The 20,517-nt window shown below is 42.0% G+C and overlaps 1 long non-coding RNA gene across 2 annotated transcripts in view; it reads left to right on the top strand.

Annotated features, from left to right (window-relative positions):
- Nucleotides 1-20,517, top strand: part of LOC131751256 (uncharacterized) — a 64,669-nt gene that overhangs the window by 11,044 nt on the left and 33,108 nt on the right. For both annotated transcript variants that reach the window (XR_010838853.1, XR_010838854.1), the window contains exon 3: nucleotides 3,181-5,209. This is a non-coding gene — a long non-coding RNA (uncharacterized lncRNA). The remainder of the gene's footprint in view (nucleotides 1-3,180; nucleotides 5,210-20,517) is intronic.

Genomic DNA, 20,517 nt, shown 5'->3' with positions numbered 1-20,517 from the left:
GATGAGTGTGCATATATACATACATGTGTATGTAAATGTTCAGAAAGATGACTGAGGTATACTTACTGAACTGTTGACAGTGGTTACCTCTGGGAAGAGGAATGGGAGGGAAAGGGACTTTTTGCTGTGTAAACTTCTAAATATTTTACAAGAATGTATCCATGCACTACTCATGTAACTATTCCAAGTGCATTCCAGAGCTATTGTTTGTCATACCATCTGTAATCCTGGATTACAGACTATTTAAGCTAATTATTATTTTAATATTATCATCTTGAATGCATAATTTTATAATAAATAGCAGAGTGGCTGACAAAAAATAAATCTGTAATTCCTGCACCAAACAGAAACTGCTAGGGCACCAAGGTTTTTGTTATTAAACCTGTCGCTTTTCGATTCTGGGATTACTGGAATTGTGTTACTCTGACTTTTCCAGATACATTCCCCCCACACCCCTGATGTTACACTTGGCGTTGTCTCTAACAACCTCTCTGGTTCCTTGGATATCTCATCCGTGCGAGCAGATCCCACTTCTGGAAAGATCTCTACATTAGCACTTTGTAAATTCTCCCTTGTCCCAGGCCTAAAAATCACTAGGGACAAAAGGTCTCCTACAGCTCAGCCATGCTGAGAGCCAGGTCTCCCCCATTTTAAGCAGCTGAGAAAAGCACACTGATTAAGCTACAGTATAAGGGCTGTGCATCCTGTCTAGGGCAAAATTCTCAAAATCTGCTCTGATAGCTCTTCCTCTTTGAAATGGTGATTAAGAACTGGAAGTGTATAACGAGGGAAATTGCTTATGAATCTGTGCCTCTCGGCCCCAGGCCACTTCTCTTTGCCTGAGAGAAACTCAAGGATTTTTACCCTAATAGCACTGGAACAAAGTCAGGGCTGAGGCAGGCCGGTGGGACCCTGCTGACAGCTTGTTAGAAACTGTCCCTCTCCCTCTCCCTCTTTCATTCCTTCAAGTTACAAAGCCTGACTGAGTTTGATAGGAAAACCAAGGCGGCAACATCCCCTGCGGCAACCAAGTCCCTGCTCATCTATCCTTGACAGATAAGGAGAATAGATGTCATCTTCAAAACACCTCACTCACTGGAGCCAAGTGTACCAGGACAGCCCTGTCTCCCTCGCAGATCCTGCAGGTGGAATCCAGACAAGGCCCACCTACCACAATTGAGATTTCTCTCTAAAGAAAACCATTTTAACCAGGCAGTTCCTGAAAACCAAATGCCCACTCTAGTTTTCCTTAGAAAAGGGCATAACATCTAACAGCTCAAAGAAAGTTACGCTTTGATTTACAAAAGTCTATTCCGGGTTACACCCTCCCTGGTCTTTGAGGGCTGGTGACCATCTAAGATCTGAGAAGTCAGTCTAGGTTCCGTGCGGACTGCTGGGAAGGGGAGTATGACAAAACAAAACAAAACACCTCTCCACACCAGCTGGCAGAGGCTGCGATGCACTGGGATCAGCCCAAGCTTCTGTCAAGGGTTCTCTGACTTTAACATGCCTCAGACAAATCTGTGAAGCTTGTTTAAAATGCATATCCCAATTCAGTAGATCTGGAGTAGGACCAAGGAATCTGCATTTTAACAAACTCTCTAGGTTATTCTCACTGCTGCTACAGGGTAGCGCCTCCAGCAAGGGCTTCTAATGGTGCTTCCAGCACACATCTTGGCGGAGCTCCTCGTTGCCTCCCCCAAAAAGCCCAGAGTGGGTCCTCAGCAGCTGTTCCTGTTGGAGGTGAAGCCTTTTGTCTTTAGGATTCTCCTGGCCGTAACAATAGTCCCTCGCAGCAGAGGCATCATCTCCCAGACAGCAATCTCTGAGAGCCCTTTCCAGAAGGCAACTCCAACAAAGTCCTGCTGAGCCCGATGCTGCCACCTGGACATAGTGGTTGTTGGTTTTAACCAATTGCTTTTTATTGGCTCACAGATTCTTAAACCTCATTTTGCATCAGAATCACCAGGGGATCTTGGTAAAAGTCCACGGACCCAGGCCCCATCCCAGAACCACCTAGAAATAGAGGCAGTTGATCATTAGTTTAACAAGCTATCAGATGATGCTAATGCACACCCAAGTTTGAGAACTGCCATCGGAAGAAAAGCAACAATCATAGAAATATTGAAGTCCAACCACTGTTTTGCAACAACTGAAATCTAAAACCCTATTAACACTAAACACGGTTCTCCTTCCTTGCTCTCTTACTGTCCCTAATAACTTTCCACTCAAGTATTCAAATACTTTCCTAGAGGGGAAAAGCTACTAGACTACCTGACCTACTAAGCACAAATATGCTGTGGTTTAAGAAAATCTATACACAGAAATCTAAACTTTTAAAACTAATTAGAGATTATTTTTATCATTACAAAAAATTATAGTGATAATAATAACTAATATTTATTATGTTCTTACTATGTGCCAGGTACTGTTCTAAGCATTTTCTAAGCATTAAACTATCTGATATTTTTTGAGCACTTGCTTTGTAATGAAAACAATTATTTCATTTAGTGCTTCATTTCCTCGAAGCATTTTAATAGATGGGGTAACAGATGAGGAAACTGAGGAACAGATAAGTTAATTACTTGCCAAAAGTTGCACAGCTGTTAAGCAGTAGACCTAAAATTTGAACCCAGAGTCCAATTCTTAACGATTATATCACCTTGCTCATGTTATAATGATAGGGCTTTATTTAACAAATGTCTATAATTAGATTGTCAATTGCCAGTACTGGGAGTTATGTTCTAAGTATACAGTGACAAACAAGGCAAATACCCCGGCTTTCTGGGGCTTATGATTTGGTGGGTGATCCAAATGTGTAAACAAGTCATTCAATGCAGTGTGAGGAGTGCAATACTGGGAAACCGCTGGGGTGGGTGCTAGACACGTAGGCGAGAGCAGGAGGACCAAAGAGTTGTAAAAGCCCAGAGTTTAAGGAACACAGGACACGGTTAGTGGAAGAAATGAAAAATGGCTTTTGGTCTGATTGGAGCAGAGAGGGAAGAGGGAAGGTGTGAGCAATGAGATTAGAAAGGTAACCTAGCCCCAGATTTTGAAGGACCATGTAAAGCATGTTAAAGTGTTTTAGCATGCAGGAAATGGGGTCCGTTAGAAGGTATCAGGCAGAGCATGGAGCTAAGGAGAGAGATTTGGCCTGATCCATTGACTTGTATGTCACAGGCACGCAGTGGCCACTAAAGCCACAGGAAGAGAATATCACCCAAGGAAAGGAGAAGAGGGCCTCGGACATCAGCTTTAGGAACACCAGCATTTCAGGGCTGGAAAGAGAAGGAGGAGACCCCCCAAAAAAGATTCACAGGAAGGAGGAGGAAAACAATGAGAGGTGATGTAATTTGCCCATGATCACAAAGCTAGTAAGTGGCAAACTTAGAATTCAAAATGTCTCTATCATCCCAAAGCCACATTCTTGACCTCAACATGTCTTAAATATTGTTTTCCCTTACTGCCTGGTGATGTAAAAGTTTTATTTATACGTTTTTCCAGGGGTTCATTTATGTAACAACAACAACAAATTGGTCAAGGAATTTGTTCAGTGCCTCCTTGAGTTGCATTAAGGAAGCAAACTCATGAAACATGCTTGTAGCGGCCTCCTCATGGCTCTCCTTGAGTGCCCTGCCAAATCTTTGGCTGGGACATGCTCTTTTTCTACCTAAGAATGCCCCCTAGGACATAGCCATGCACAGTTCATTGGCAGATGCTTAGGATTTCTCTTCAGAAGTCCTTCCATGTGGCACAAGGGGCACATACAAATCCAGGAACCACTCTGGGTATCCACAATTAAGTGCAGGGTATACAACAGTTCAGAAGTTATAAAGTAAAAATAAATTATTAAATTCCCTGTCTCCCCAAACCCATTGCCTATAACCCATTCCCAGAAATACCATTGTTAACAATTAAGTATATATCCTTAAATGCATTTTCTACACATATATAAGTAAGTTTTTTAATGAACGGGATCATGTTATCTGTACTGTTCTGAGACTTTCTGTTTAAACTACAAAGTGGCCATCTCTTCACATCAGTGTATATAGATTTACCTACTTCATTCTTGCCGCATACCAGTCCACATTATGAAGGTGCCATTGTTGCTTTAATCAAATCCTCTATTGATGGCCGTTTGTATTGTTTCTAGGTTTGTTTTGTTTTCATGACGCTTGTCTTCTGCAGAGTGTGAGGGACCCAAAAAAATGTTGTTTGGGCTCAGTTTTGGACCGAACATTTTTCTGAATTTGCCACTGTTTGTCCTTAACTTTCTTCCCTTTTTGAGCTTGTTGGCTGTTTCCCTCCTGCTGTTCCCTCTAATCTCACTAATACTCAGTTCAAGGTATGTTTGTTGCTTTAAAGATCTCCTTACAAAATCTAGGACTCTTTGGAGGAGGTATGTTCAGCAAATAAACAAACTACCATCCTGACTTTACATTCTTATTCTGGAGGATTTCGGAGACACTGGAAGAAGTTCCCTTGTTATCTGAGAATCAGCTTAAAAGCCTCAAGTTATGTTTAAACTGTGCTTCTCATTTCCTTTTTAACAGTATCATAGATAAAGATTGACTAAATATGTTTAAACTGAAGGCATAGCCTATAACTTCAAAGAGTTTACTGGCTCCTACAGTCTACTGGGAGGCAAAATTAGTGTAAGGGAAACAATTGGAGAGCAGCTGAGTATTAATTCTGTGTTACAAGCCCTTGGGCACCAAAAGTTCAGGGAGGAGAAAGCTGGAGGAGTTCTCTGCCCCTCCAAGGGGAAGGTGGAACTTGAGCTGAGTTAGGAAGCAGGAGGTAACTTTCGGAGAATTTTAGGCAGAAGTTGGAAGGCTTTTCAAGTACAGGGTAAATTTTCATACCTTTTTATTATCGGAAATTTTCCTACTTTTTGTTTAGGATCTGCTTACCTCCCTGAGAACATAAGCTTGATGAAGGCAAGGCCGTTTCTTATCACTGTTGAATCCCAGTTCCTGGTACAGTGCCTGGCACATAGTGGATGGTCAATGGATTTATGAATGAATGAACAAATTAACAAACAACCATGGGATGTGTGAAGAGCAGTGAAAAGACTGGACTGTTTGGAAAGAAGTGTCTTTCCTTGAGGAGTAGAGGAATCTCCGATTCTCCAGCAGACTGGCAGAGGAACAAGTAAATGGGCCTGCATGGGATTCAAAACACGGGCAAGTGGAACCAGCTGAACAAGGTATGATGATTGCCAAGGTGGACCCTGTGTAGATTGCAATAGGGCACTTGAATCTGAAATTAAATTAAAGCACAAACAAAGGAAAATTGATCTGCAGAGCCTCCTGGACTCTGCTTGGTCAGCCGACAGTTAGACTTAAAAAAAATAAAAATAAAAATAAAAAAAATAAAAGATTTGTTCAGTTCTACCCTTCCCTTGCTAAGAATACAGTAAAATGTTAATGTGATCACAATACTTTTATTAACACCTACCATGATTATATTCACTCTTTAAGCAGATAGGCTCATTTTTATCTCATATCGAACCAGTTGTTGACCAAAAAAATGGTTTGTTTTATTTTGTTTTTACATAAACTGTTGTTTTGTAGGTCTTCCCGTCCTATGCTCATAAATTGATTATTGGACCTAAATGTAGTGCTTCACATTCCTGGCACATCCTCTCTTATTGATTTTAGACCATCTTTCACCTGATGGAATTCATTTTAAACCTTGATCCTATCATCAATCATAGTAGTTGCTCCTCTTAGCTTGGGGTAATCCATATATATGATCTGCAAATCCCCAAAGATTTGGATGCCTAGAGATCCTTTGGAGAGTTTTAAGGGGCAAGGAGTGTTTACCAGCTGATATACCACCAGCCACGTGCAAAAAAGAAATGACATTTGGCTCTAGGATGACATTAGGCTCATGAGTACGTGGGGCAAAACTTGAGGGTGGTTGGAAAGGAGAAACTGTTGGAATTCCAAGTTAAAGCAAGCCAAGGTCAGAATCTCCAGTTTAAGCAACCCAGAAAGTTTTCTTCTAGGAAGCAACATTTTAGATGCAGAAAGGGAAAAAGTAGCTTGACAAGTTTTGAGGCAGACAACAAGGGGGAAAGGGCATGTTGCTCAGTTTATATATTTATTTTTATTTATTTATTTTGGGCTGTGTTGGGTCTTCATTGCTGCATGCGGGCTTTCTCTAGTTGCGGCGAGCGGGGGCTACTCTTCGTTGGCGGTACGCGGGCTTCTCATTGCGGTGGCTTCTCTTGTTGCGGAGCACCGTCTCTAGGCTCGTGAGCTTCAGTAGTTGTGGCACGCAGGCTCTAGAGCGCAGGCTCAGTAGTTGTGGTGCACAGGCTTAGTTGCTCCACGGCATGTGGGATCTTCCCTGACCAGGGCTCAAACCCGTGTCCCTTGCATTGGCAGGAGAATACTTAACCACCGCGCCACCAGGGAAGTCCCATGTTGCTCAGTTTAGAAGCAAAACTAGGGGTGAGAGAAGGATGACCAACCAAGTTAGATTGTGAGCCTCATTGCCTGGCAGGCAGATATTAAAATTCACTTAGAATCATGGACTACTTGGAATAATCTTCCCTTCCAGCTCTCAGGAATAAGTCCTACTTTGGGGGTTTAAGATGTTTCTCCCTCTCTAGCCACAGTCCAGGTTTTTCACTGGAATTCTGCCTCATTGAGACTCCTCTGTACCTCTCCTCTCCCTCTGCCTCTGTTGTAAAATCAATTACAATTGGCTTACATCTCCAGTTCTGGGTACATTTTCCATCTGCTCCAAACATGCACAGCCTCCGACTGTACCATTCCCCACTCCTCCCACGTCCCCCACCCCCTTCCTTCTCCCCATTAACTTTATCTTCTTAAGCAGCTCAGGAACACAGATGTTTTCACCCTGTAGCTCCCGCACAGGGGTATTTTCCCAGTGTCTCTCTGTGTGTATGCTCCAGGCACAGTCTCTCTGGGGAGGGAGAGAGTAAATGTTTTCATTCCAAACCCTCAGGGTCAGGTCTTGTTTGTCTAAACTGTGTTTGTTGCCATAATTATCAGATTAGCTGATCTCTGGCAGCAAGTTGGGGGGCAGGGGAGGGGGGGAGGATTAACCCTTTGCAGGGTGGTTGCTGTGCTTTGTCATGGGAATACTTCTGGGAGGAGCTGTCATTTCTCTTCTACCCTTGAGGATTTGGCTAGAATTCTTTTCACCAATGCTAACAGGCCTCAGTAATAGTTTGCTCTGAGTCAATCCAGCCACCCAATGGGCTCCACTGCTGGGATCCAAAAGGTATTTAGTAGAGATGGAGGTTGGAGGTTGAAAGGGCATCTCCCCAGGGATCTGCTAGGGAAAGAAAGAGACGGAGCTTAAAGAGAATCTAGATAAGTAACTCAACAAGGGGTATCAGCGTCTCTCAGGCTGAATAAGGAAACCAGGAGTATGCACTGGATGTCTTCAGCCTGTCCACCCACCCCCTTCCCCTTAGCATAAAGGCTGTGAGACTACCAGGCCCCATTTAGGTTTGTTTGGGGATTTTCTGTTGTTACAAAGAATACCACGACCATTTTCACCACCGCAGTTTTAACAGAACCAGTAGTCTCCCTTTGTAAGAATATTGCCAGCCTTTGCCATCAGACTCAAATGGCTGGGCATTTCAGGATTTTCTCATCTTCCCTTGTCTCCCGTAGCACGACTGAATTTCTGTCTGGTCTCCAAAGATACCATAAATACAGAGTTTTCTTTCTCCTCTCAACTCCAAGAGTAGCAACTCCTTTGCATTTTAATTATCTCTTTTACAAATGAATAAATCTTGTCTCCTCAAAAGTGTTGTAGGCTCTTTGAGGACAAGAATATTCTTGAGTCCCATACATTGGGGGACCTAAACATATAAATAGGAAGTTCTTAGTAAATATTTACTGTTGATAGTGTTTTTTCTAAACTTCTTTTTTCCATTTCTCACCTCTGTTCCTTTCTGTTTTGTGTTTGATTTTTTGTATGTTTGTTTGTTTGATTGTATACTGATCCTTTATTTCTGGACCAGTCATCCAATTCATACTCATCAAATCTTCCTCCTCTTTTCACCAAACACACACACACACACACACACACACACACACACACACACACACACACACACACACAATGAGAGAAGGAAACTAACATTTACTGAGTGTCTATATACCTAACATTATGCAAACTTATTCCATGTGCTTTTCAAATACCTTGTTTGAAACCCACAATGTCTTCTGAGATAAGTGCTGTCAGTCACATAGAAGGAAGTGGAGACTTAGAGTTAAGTCACATACACAAGCTCCCACAATTTTAAGTGGTAGAATGAAGATTGAGCCCCAGATGTATGTGGCCCTAAAATCCATAGAAAGCCCATCTTTCTAGTTATGGAAGTGGAGAAAAGTTCAGACAATTGGGGAAAACGCACTTTTACCAGAACCCTGACTAAAAATCAACCAGTGTCTCTTTGGTATTTTTTCCCCAACGAATATAACTATAATAAAATCTGTATTAAAAATAAAAGAAGCTCAAACCCAATACATAAATTCTGAACAATATTTTATACAATAAAGTAGTTTTGGAATTGCCTTAGCTTTAGTTATAATTGAATTAGACTCATCTGTTCATGTCCATTCTGTTTGTAAAGCTGTCATTGCTTGAAAGCAAATATGATTTTAAAATATTCTATGCAACCCACACACTGATGCACCCAACACTGAAAAAAATGGCTGCTGACGTAGAATATTCCCGTGTTCTGAGAGGACAAAAGTCTTTCCTCTCTACTGATATTGCAGACCTGATTGCAAATGTAGATAGGGCATAGACAGAGGTTCTTGGAAAGAAATGTACACAAACAGATTTGGGCAGGAGTTTTCAGTTCTGTCCCAGGAGCAGAATTCAGGTGAACGTCCATGGAAGCAAACAGCCAGGGATCCAGCTCCCTTCTCTGCTGCCAGAGAGGTGCTCTGTTCAACATGCAGCCAGCTAAGATGCCACACATCTCCATGTTCTACCCAGAGTTCTTCTCTCCTGACACCTGCTCACCCTTCACCATAAGCCACATAGGAGAAAGATCCAACAGATCTTGAATAGGTCAACTGAACTGTGTTTGTCAGTTGTTCTGATGGGAAAGTTAATGGCAGACAGGTTGAAATGATTTTGTTCCTGATCCAGAAATCTCACTGACGTGGAAAGAAATTCACTTGGCTATATTAGAAAAGTTTTTAGAAACACTGGGAAATGGAAGGAGAGACGATACAAGTGCCTTAAAGGAAATTCAAAGAAGGATTTACTTTAAAAGATAACAAGGTAGGAAAGGTGATTTTGGCACCTTGCGGCAGAGTATTAGCCATATGTAGAACAAAACAAGGCAGATTCTTATGAAAGAGAATCTCAGGTTCCTACAATACCTTTCTTGATCCTGGCTATGAACAGTGAGCTTGTTGTTATTAAGATGCTTGACATCCCACTCTACCACTAATAGCTGTGTGACCTAAGATAAGGCACACACCCTCTCTGGAACTTGTGGGGAAAGTTGAGGATTGGACTAGATGACATCTAGATTCCTTCTTTTGTGGATATGCCATCAAATTCTGGGCCCCTGTAGGGAAGCAAATAGGAAAAGTTGTTTAGAGAAATTACATTTACTCAATTTAATATATGCAAAATGCTAAGAAAATGCCTGGCACACAGTAATTCTAGAGAAGTATTAGCGATTATTATTATACTAGATGATGAGGCTGAGGGGGATGGATCCATGCACTACAAACACATTTTTACCTCCACATCTGTAATTCAAAAAGACACATAATCCAGTATCTTGATAACTTTAAAGCCCTCTGTCTTGCAAAAGCGTTGATAGGAGTGCAATAACCTATGGCTATTGAAAGCTACAAATAACTATAATTCATGGAAGGAGAATTTACAAAGCAAACAACCACCATGACAAAATATACGAATGTTTTCTTTGAAAATCTAGCTTTCTTATTTGGTCGTGGAATGGATTAGGCTGACTTGGGAAGTAGTGAGTTTCCCTTCGCTGGATTCAGGGACGTAGATGTCAGGCGGCCAGATGGACTGAACTGACTTTGAAGAAACTTTCTGCCAAAATCTCTATAATTCCAAAGTGAATCCCAGAATCACAAAGTGTCTCAATGCCTGTGGGCAGTAGAGGGTAGCAGAGGCTGGACTTCATCCAGATTTCTTAGTCCTGTAATAAGAGCATAATATCAGTGCCATAATATCAGCCTGGAACATCTTGCACCTTAAACAGTGAAGCTGTGCCTTCTAAGCCGTTAGTTGAAAGGTGATTAGTAAAGTGCATTACTGAGCAGTATCCTGGGTCATTCTCTCTTTTCAGTGCCAAGACTAAGAATTAAAAGAAGTAAGGAATAACAGAGCCACACAATAAGAGAAGGGTCAGAACCAGAGCTCTGGTTTTTTTCTAGCTTTTCCTTCCTGTGAAGAGATGGTATTCTCTTGGGCTGAAGATGTACACCTGAATATGAGTAGAGGCTCATATGCAGTGTTAGAGCAAGATAAATGGCAAGTAAAACAGAAAACGAAATAAATAATCAGAAAGAACAGAAGGGCAAAGGGCAGGAGATAGAGAGTTGGAGAGGCAGAGAGGGAGAGAAAATAAGGAAACAAAGGGACTTTTCTAAAAAAAAAAACAGTTTATACTTTGAATGAAAGAGAGAAGTAGAGAAAAAACATTTAAAAAGAAAAGGGATGGCAAAGAAAGTGGTAACATATTGTACATGAGTACTACAAAAGCTAGATAGAAAAGAATAATTAGGGTTGAAAAAAAAGTCTGTTATAATTTAACCTAGGTATCTGATGAGAATATCTACAGGTGTCTCTTTGCAAAAGAGAGTCTCAGCCAGAGGCCTCAGGATCTGGGAAGAGACCTCTTGTCAACTCCCCAGGAATTTCAGCCTGTCTGACATAGCATAGATCAGTTGTTAACACTGGAATTAGAAGCAAAGCTTCTGTTAAACCCCCTTAGAACCTGAAACCTACCTTTCCTTGGAGGGCTCCCTTCCTTCCTCCCGTCACTCGTCTCTGTCTCCTTCTTGACTGCACTGTTACTTAATTGACTGTGGGGTGCTTGGTCTGGAGGACCTTCAGAAATGCCTTCCAACCCTCCAGGCAGACAGTTGTCTACTTCTGCTTTCCTATTCCTTTCTTCCTTTCTTCTTTCTTTCTACGATGGCTCTTTTATTGGGATCTGAGGTTCGGGGAGTAATCTAAGGATATGCAGTAGGGGCAGGGATGACTCACATGACAGCTCAACTGTGATGCTGTGGCTCAGCTGTCTCTTTTTCTGGTGGAAAAAAAACCTGGAAGAATTGGTTCTAGGTCCACAGAGAGGTTGCTTGGTATCAGGTATTAGTCATCATTGGAAGCAGAAGCCATGTTACAAAATGGCTGAATGTTATTTTATAAACAGTCGTGATAGTGAACTAAATAATTTAATGAGTACTAAAGATAAAACCATAGATCCCGCCCTTGAGGGGCTAACAAACCAAAAGTGGTGGTCCTAGACCCCTGTAGTTCAATAATACTCATGACTGCCTGATACCGAGCCACCGAGGTGCTTAGGTGCTGGGTACAATGCTGAGCAAGTGACAGTCATCAAGTTATTTAATCCTCATAACATCCCAGGAGGCAGGTACTGTTGTCATCCCCACTTTACAGATGAGGAAATGGAAGCCTAAAGGTTAAATAATTTACCAAGATCACTCAGCCTGAGATAGACTGGGATTCAAACATGCTTGGAGGCACCTTATTAGACTGCCTTCACCCATCCCCTTTCTACATCAGCCAGAATCCATTTAATGACTCAAGACTGACTGCAAGAGGGGTGAAGTCCCCAGATTCATCTCATTCCCATTTCAACACTCATTTTGAGGATTCGTGCTTGGAAGCCGCTCCCGTGAGCGCTTCCTCACTGTGTCACCTGTGATCCAACCTGCCTGTTCTTCTACCCGCCTGAACCTGCAGATGCGCACACTGAGGAATCCTTGGCCCTGGGTTCTTCCTTCTCTTCCCGCCCTTTCCACCAATTCATCCGGAACCCTAACCACATCAAGCCTTCCCAGCAATGGTGGTGTTACTCCCAACTAACTGCACATACCTGGGACCTTTGGGGTTCCTACATGTGCTGATTGTCTCCTTCCTAAATCAAGTGAATGACTGAGTGAAGACGCATAAACCTCCTTCAAGACATGAAGTCCTGCTCTCTGGAAGGCTCTCTGCACCTCCTAACCAAGGTGTGGTATCTTCTTTTCAAGTACTTTCTGCCCATAGCAACAGTCCAATGAAAACCTTCACTTGGACACGGTGCTACTTTGGAATTTAAAGTGACTAGTTTTTGTATAACTGAATCATTTGTTATATAAAGCAGAAACTAACACACCATTGTAAAGCAATTATACTCCAATAAAGATGTTAAAATAAATAAATAAAGTGACTAGTTTTGAGAAATTATGCAAAGTATGCATGCAACCAGGATTTTGGAATAGAATAGGACAGGAATGTTTTCACATAATGGTTACTAATATAGTTATTAAAAATCATATTATATTATCAGTTTTCACTGTCTCTAATACTTTTTAACCCAGTTTGAGGTTTCCAATTATCTGAAAATAATAGTGTTAAAATTTATAATTCAGACTTTTTTTAGATCAACTTTCCCATTCCTCCAATCCCACCACCCTGCCTTCCCCACTCCCTCCAGACATCCAAAATGGTACAATCTATATGAATAGGGCCAGGTATCTTATGAATACTCATTAAATATTAACTAACTGACTGACTGTCTAAATGAATTAATCTGTTAGCCTCTGGTACAAGTGCTTTTTCTGTCTCTCAAATTCAAATCATTTCCTCTCCTTTTACTAACATGGGCATTCATGCATTCAGTTCAAACAGTTGTTTACCTAGGGCTGTTCTGGCCTCCACAAATGCACAGTATGGTAACGGTGCAAGACAGTATGAGAACAAGTGCTCACATGACCGTCACAGCAGTGGGGAGATGGAAAGAACCTGGGCCTTGACCACAGCAGACCTGGGTTCAAAGGCTGCCTTATCTGTGAAATTGGAGTATCTACACCCAGCTCATAGTGTCATTGATAACAGAACATTTTGGGAGGGTTTGTTGAATGCAGTGTGCATTTACCTCTTCAGTCTGCCCTGAAACCCTACATAGGAGGGAGATGGGACTTGGTGGGGTGGAAAGGTTTACCTAGCCTGAGGTCTCCCAGCTGTTAGTGATGGGCATTGCTGGAAGTTGAACACATTCTTAACTCTGGAACCACACAACACAGATGGGATTCGAACCCAGCCAAAATTCAGATTGGGACTTGAACCCGTGAGCTGGGACTCGAACCCACTCACTGTCTTTTAATCGAAATTGAACACCTGGTCTCAGGACTTACTGAAGCTCAGGTTCTTTATGTCTCAGCGCAGAAGGAATTCAGCAAGAGGCAAAGTGATAGGTAGATTTATTGAGAGAGATGCACGGCACGCTCCATAGACAGAATTTAGTCCGTCTCAAAAGGCTTGAGAGTGGCCCCCAAATTTGGGGTGGTTAGTTTTTATGGACTGGGTAATTTCATAGGCTAATGAGTGAGAAGATTATTCCAACTATTTTGGACAGGGGTTGGGGATTTCCAGAAATTGGGTCACTGCCACCTTTTGGCCTTTTACGTCCGCCTCAGAACTGTCACGGAGCCTGTGGGCATGTCATTTATCATATGCTAATGTATTACAATTTATCTTACATTCCTAGTAAATGTTCCTTTACTTTTGAAAAGTGCTATCCTTGTTTCTGCTCAAAAAAGGGAAGCAGGGGATTTGCCTTTACCCAGGTTGGCTCAAGGAGAAGATCAGTGTGCCCTTTGGCTTAGGTGTGGTGATGGCTGCTGGAGAAGTGGGGGAACCAGGAGGAACTGGGCAGATGGAAAGGGAGACAGTGGGAGGCAAGTCAGAAAGCTGTGATGACTCATCTCTCACTGCAGGGATTCCACCACCAGTTCTTCCCAGCCGGCTTTTTCAGTCCCCATTTCAGGTGTGGAAATATCCTAATGCCTGGAGTAGAGGGAAAAGACTGGGGGGAAGCAGTGTAGTATAGAAAGAACGACATTATAAAGCTTAGAGCCAAGGACACTAACTATAAGCTTTGAACAAGTAACTTAACATCTCTGGGTGTCCCTGTATATAATGGTGGTGATATACAGACCTCAGGGAAGCTGGGACTTCAAGTGAAATCTTGTTCATAAAGGACCTGGCAGAGGAGGTGACTGTTGAGCACCTGGGGAAAGATGCGACACTCAGACTGCAGCCCCAGTTCGTGACAGAATTTGGCTTTTGCTGAATCCTACCCAAAACACAATTGGGCTATGGTCATCCTCCCAAGAAAATGTGTGATGATGGTAACTCTAACGGCCACTAAAGTTAACTAAAGTTACTCCATTTGGGAGAGGAAAAAGGAGCTGCAAAAGAACTCCATTATCGGGAGGGTAAAAATGAAAAGCAACATTTTAAAGAAAGGGTTTTTTTTAATAGATTTATTTATTTTTATTTATTTATCTTTGGCTGCGTTGGGTCTTCGTTGCTGCTCACAGGCTTTCTTTAGCTGCTGCGAGAGCAGAGGCTACTCTTCATTGTGATGTGGGGGCTTCTCATTGCAGTGGCTTCTCTTGTTGTGGAGCACAGGCTGTAGGTGCGCGGGTTTCAGTAGCTGTGGCACGCAGGCTCAGTAGATGTGGCTCGCGGGCTCTAGAGCACAGGCTCAGTAGTTGTGGTGTATGGGCTTGGTTGCTCCACAGCATGTGGGATCTTCCCAGACCAGGGCTCGAACCGGTGTCCCCTGCATTGGCAGGCGGATTCTTAACCACTGTGCTACCAGGGAAGTCCCAGGAACATTTTAGATGAAAAAAAAACAAACATTGTGAATCTAGAAAAAAATCTAGAGTAGCTCAATAGAAGGTCTAAATTTAACTGTAAAAAAAGAAAAGTCCAGGTGCCTGAGGTGGGAAAAAAAAAATTTTGCTGACTATTCAAGTAAGATGTTTATAATAAAAATACAAATTAAAAAAAATTATGCTGAAAGTAAGGTTAAAAAAAGGAAATCCCACAAATGATTCTCAACATTTTTTTAACTGTAGTAAAATACACATAAACCACTGTAATCGTTTTTAAGTATACAGTTCAGTCCTATTAAGTACACTGACATTGTTATGCAACCATCACCACCATCCATCTCCAGAACTCTTCATCTTGCAAAACTGAAACTCTGTACCCATTAAACAGTACTCCCCATTTGCTCCACCTCCAGCCCTGGCAACCACTGTTCTACTTTCTGTCTCTATGAATTTGACTACTTTAGGAACCTCATATAAGTGTAATTACACCATATATTTCCTCTTGTGACTGACTTATTTCACTTAGCATAATGGACTCTCAACTTTTAAACTATATATATTCCAAAGTCATTTGCAAAGTGATTTAAATTTCCATATGGAAGAAGAATGAAGATGGCTCTTCCCAGACCTGGAGGAGGGAGTAGATGCAGGTAGAATGTGGACCCAGTGGAACCCCAAATGCAGTTTTGCGGATTAGAGACTTCTGTTCCTTTCTTTCTTTTTTCTTTTTTTTTTTTTTAATAAATTTATTTATTTGGCTGCACTGGGTCTTCGTTGTGGTATGTGGGCTTCTCACTGCAGTGGCTTCTCTTGTTTCAGAGCATGGGCTCTAGGCATGCAGGCTTCAGTAGTTGTGGCACGCGGGCTCTGTAGTTGTGGCTCGCAGGCTCTAGAGCGCAAGCTCAGTAGTTGCGGCACACAGGCTTAGTTGCTCCGCAGCATGTGGAATCTTCTCGGACCAGGGCTCGAACCCGTGTCGCCTGCATTGGCAGGCGGATTCTTAACCAATGCGCCACCCGGGAAGTCCATCTGTCCCTTTCTTGAATGCTTTTGTGTTGCCTCAACATAAGAGTTCAGAGGGGTGTTGGCCTTAGTATTCACAGTGTTTCCCTTTGTGTTTTCCATAGGGCCCATTCCATTATTACTCTCTCCCACAGTGTTCACTATAGGTCATAATAAACAGGCAGATGGTCAGCTAGACAGTTCATTTTACTTACAACTTTCCATGTAGCAGACACAGTCAATAGTTTAAAGTGGATAGTTTTAAAGAGGAAATTATAGTGGGCAACATAGTCACATCCCATTATCTCTACTCCTTTCTTTCCCAGATTATGAAGCAGCTGTGGAATTTGGATGAGTTGACCCTTCAGCTCTTGAAATGAACTTTGATTGGTTTGAGTGAATCAGTAAAGCCCATCACACTGGCCATCGTGATTGGTTTGGGAATGGGTCCATGCCATAATTCCAACTAACGAGACATGTTCACTGGAGGTGAACTAGGAAGCACAAAGTCTCAGACATACTATATCAGTCTCAGTATGAAGGCAGTGCTATGGACATCAGAGTCCTTGATGACAGGGTTCAGGCTCTGGATCAACCCATCCAGAGAGGTCGTGAGGATGGAGCACCACGTTGGGATTAGTGCCCTTGTAAGAAAAGACGGAAGAAAGCCTCTCTTGCTCTCTCTGCCATGTGAGGACATGTGATAAGGCAGCTGTTTGTAAGCCAGGAAGAGAGCCTCACCAGAACCTAACCATGGCAGCTCCATGCCTCTGAAATGATTCACAGGCAAGCTGCCTTTGGGGGGCTCTGAGGGTGGCATCGTCACCTAAATAAATGAAGATTACAAAGAAGAACAAGGAAGAGAAGGGGAAGGAAAGAAAAGGTGAGAGGCAACATGATGAAGAGCAGTACTTCTCACTCATTTCCACCAGAACAGCAGAGAACAATGAAAGCACACCATCCAAAGGCCTGGGGGCATGGCCAGAAAAAGTGTGCCAGTATCTTTGAAATCTTATATTTTATTGTAAAAATTCATGCAAATTCTGCATTCTACTTCATAATGTGCCTTTACTCTTTTATATAAAAATGTTTTCCTAAAAGTGCCATTTTATACCAATTTTTTTTTTTTTTTGGCCATGCTCCAAGGCTTGCAGGATCTTAGTTCCCCAACCAGGAATCGAACCCCTGCCCCCTGCAGTGGAAGCACAGAGTAGCCACTGGACCGCCAGGGAATTCCCTATAGCAAGTCTTTGAAATGATCTCTTGGCCCTGCCCTACCTATCCTGGCATGCTTACACCCCAATGTGGGTAGCACAAGTGCATCAGAAAAAGCGCTGGATTCAGTTTTAAAATCTGAGTTCCTTTTCCGATTCCATCCCTTCACAGCCATATGACCTTGAAAAATCACTCACCTTCTTTAAGCTTCTCTTTCCTCATGAGTAAAAGGGAAGACGACATCTCTTAGGCCTTTCACACAGGGCTGTCAAGCTCCAAGGAGATAATGTGAGAGAGAGAGACTTGGGAGACCAGGAAACTCTGACCCTATCGCCCTGTAGGGTGGTATCAGTATTATTTCAAGACCATTTTGGAAGTTTCCCCAGCCCAGACTAATCCATTCATGGACAAACCTTTCCAATACCTTTTTGTCTGATCCTTGCAATTGTGCTAGGAAGAGGAATACAGGAAGGCAAAAAGGATGAGGAGAGGTTATTTATAATCAGGTGTCAAGGGGATGGGGGAGAAGTCGGATCTTATTTTCATGTGATTCTACATCTCTTGGTTCCCCTCATTTCTACATCTTCTATCTTTAATATGGAATCTCAAGCTTTCCTACTCAGAGGAATACTGAGCCTGTATCCCCTATCCTTGCCTTATGAACAAATCACCTAAGATTCAGGGTAGAGCAGGAAAGACAAGCTGGTTTCATCTTCAGCAACAGCTCTGACCCATGGGTTGCTTGGAACACTGTATTAAGAAAACCACTCTGTGGAAATGGTTGCAGAGGTCAATTAGAGATGTCTGCCACAGGCACAGAAAATGAGAGAACAGCAGCACATGTGCCATCACTGGCCACCCCTGGTTTAGAGGCTTAAGGTGAGTCAACTCTAAAAAATGCAGCAAATATTAAAAGCTGGAAGGTTTTCAGAAAAATCTCAAATGTGAGGATTTTCATCCTCTGGGACATTTACAAAGTCAGTAATATTGGCTTATGTCTTATTTTTAATAATATGAAGGGCCAACTCATCTGTGATAGGATTAAATAGGTTAACTAAATGTCGTTTCCTTTTGGATAGAATAGTATCAACTCCATTCTCTAACCTAAGCTGTATTATGCTAGTCAGTACATTTGTTGAAATCACAGAAAATTTGGGGATGTTATTGGTCAACCTGACAGTCCAGCATTGAACCCATGAACAATTGTGGACATAAATACAGACTGAAAACTGAGATAAGTGACTGACTTCAGGGAATAATACTAAAAAAAACCCCAAAACAAAAAACAAAAACAGAGTCATGGTGATTAAGGGTGCCGGGAATCACTGTTCTAATGAAATCTGGTGTCAATCTTAATGCAACTGCTTCAAATTCTACCCCATATTTCTGAGGACTCTAGGGGTTTCAGATGTGGATGAACACTCCATGGGTTTATTTCAAAATACTATTTCTATCTTAGCATGTGTTACTTGAGACTTTTAAAAAATAACAAACAGCTTCCATTAAGTAAAGTATCTTTTTTGTTGTAGAATTCTAAGGGGTTTAGCACTGTGTACATGCACAGCATTTAAGCTTTTAGGAATTTATTTTACCACTTTGGTGCTTTCAGTTTACTTGAAAGCAGGCCCTTTTGGGTGAAAGGCCTTGTTGGGCTTTAAAAGCTGTCAATTTGCCTTTATCTGCTCTTTAGGCAACTAGACTTCCTGGCTGAGTAGAGAATGTTTGGTTAGTTTTGGTCATGTCTTATACTGCAAGAAGCTACACGCAATAATAAGAGATGCAGTAATTAAATATTTTTGGAATTTCTTATTTTATTTTTCTGGGTTACCTTGGGGCCCACTGTTTTGAGCTTCCTTTGCAAATGAATTCTTGCATTTTAAGTAATTAGCCTTTGAGGAAGGGACTGTGAGATGGGTCACACTTCAGAGAAAACCAGGCGTGGAGTGGAGAGTGACATGCTGGCGTTGGGTGTCTGTAGGGGAGATGAGCACAGAGAAGACACAGGCTCTCCTGTGTCTCTCCTCAAAGCAATGGGGAGGTGGTTTTAGTAAGAAGGGGTCTTTCTGGTGGTACTTTCCTGCTCCGCACTTCCTTATCCTCATTCTCTTAAATGTTTCCTCCCTCTCTTTGCCTCCCTTTCTCCTTTCCTTTCCCCTTTATGTTTCTTTACTATCCCTCTTTTTTTCTAATTTCCCTCCATTCTCCTGCTTTTTCTCGTCTCCTTCTTTCTCTCTTCCCCATCCCTTCATTTTTGTCCTAACTGCCATCCTCTGGTTTTTCTGTGAAGACCATTTGCCACTGCGGCATCAGACTGCATTTCCTAAAGTGTATTCCACCAAGCTCCAGGTCCATGAGATGCTTTGTGAAAAATAAAAAAAGATGAGGTGGGGTGTGGGAGATGAAGGTGGATCTGTGGTTACATTGCATACCATGTCTCCCCCTTGGAGCTTCAGCACACCCATTAGCATTTTATACGTTCTGAGAAATCCTGCTGTGAAGAAACTGGTCTAACCTGGCTTGTCCCACTGCTCCCCAAACCTCCTTGACCTCAGTGTCTTTTCCCTTCAAATAAATGAATCTCATTGAGAATACATTAGGGGAACCCCTGTGGGAGAGCCTCTCCTCTTGGCTCACCTTGGAGCTTCAGAGCATTGACTTCCTCCAGTTGTACCTGATGTCAAGGCATCTTCTCGCTTGTCTGAGCCTTTCTGAAGGCCATCACAGCCAGGGGCTCCTCTTCTGTCTCTTCCCTTCACTGCCCAACATGGCAAAAGACATGCTACCGAAAAGATTCAGACATGCAAAATTTCGGTATTGCTCACCTCTCGTGTTAAATGTTTAAGGTTGGTTGGTGGTTCTTTTTTCTTTTCTTTTCTTTCTTTCTGTTATTTGCCTAACAAATTGTCAAAGATTGTTTTTGAAGAATAATATGCAGCATGGCAGAGGTTCAAGCAGGGGAACATTTTGATTCCCTGCTGGTGGCAGTGTAAATTGGTATAATCATTCTAGAGGGCTATTTGACAATATGTAGCTAAAGTCTTAGAATTCTACTTTTGGGACTTTATCCTAAGAAAATAATTAAGGATGTATGCAAAGATTTAGCTACAAGGATTTTTTTTTTTTCCTGGAGTGTTGTTTATAATAGAAAAAACTTGGAAACAACCTTAATATCCAACAATGGGAAGCTGGTTGAGCATACTGTGGCATGTTCATGTGATGGGGTATTATGTAGTCCTTACGAGTAGAGTTTTAGGAGAGTATTTACTGACATAAAGTAGATGCCCAAGATCAATTCTGTGTAAAAAAAATACATATGTACAATGTACATTTTTGTAAAACCAACATTCATTGACTGTTATACATACATATAAATATGTAGAAGCAAGAACAG

The sequence above is a fragment of the Kogia breviceps genome, chromosome 2 (genome assembly GCF_026419965.1).
Source record: "Kogia breviceps isolate mKogBre1 chromosome 2, mKogBre1 haplotype 1, whole genome shotgun sequence".
NCBI lineage: Eukaryota > Metazoa > Chordata > Mammalia > Artiodactyla > Physeteridae > Kogia > Kogia breviceps.
This window is presented reverse-complemented; position numbering and strand designations above follow the sequence as displayed.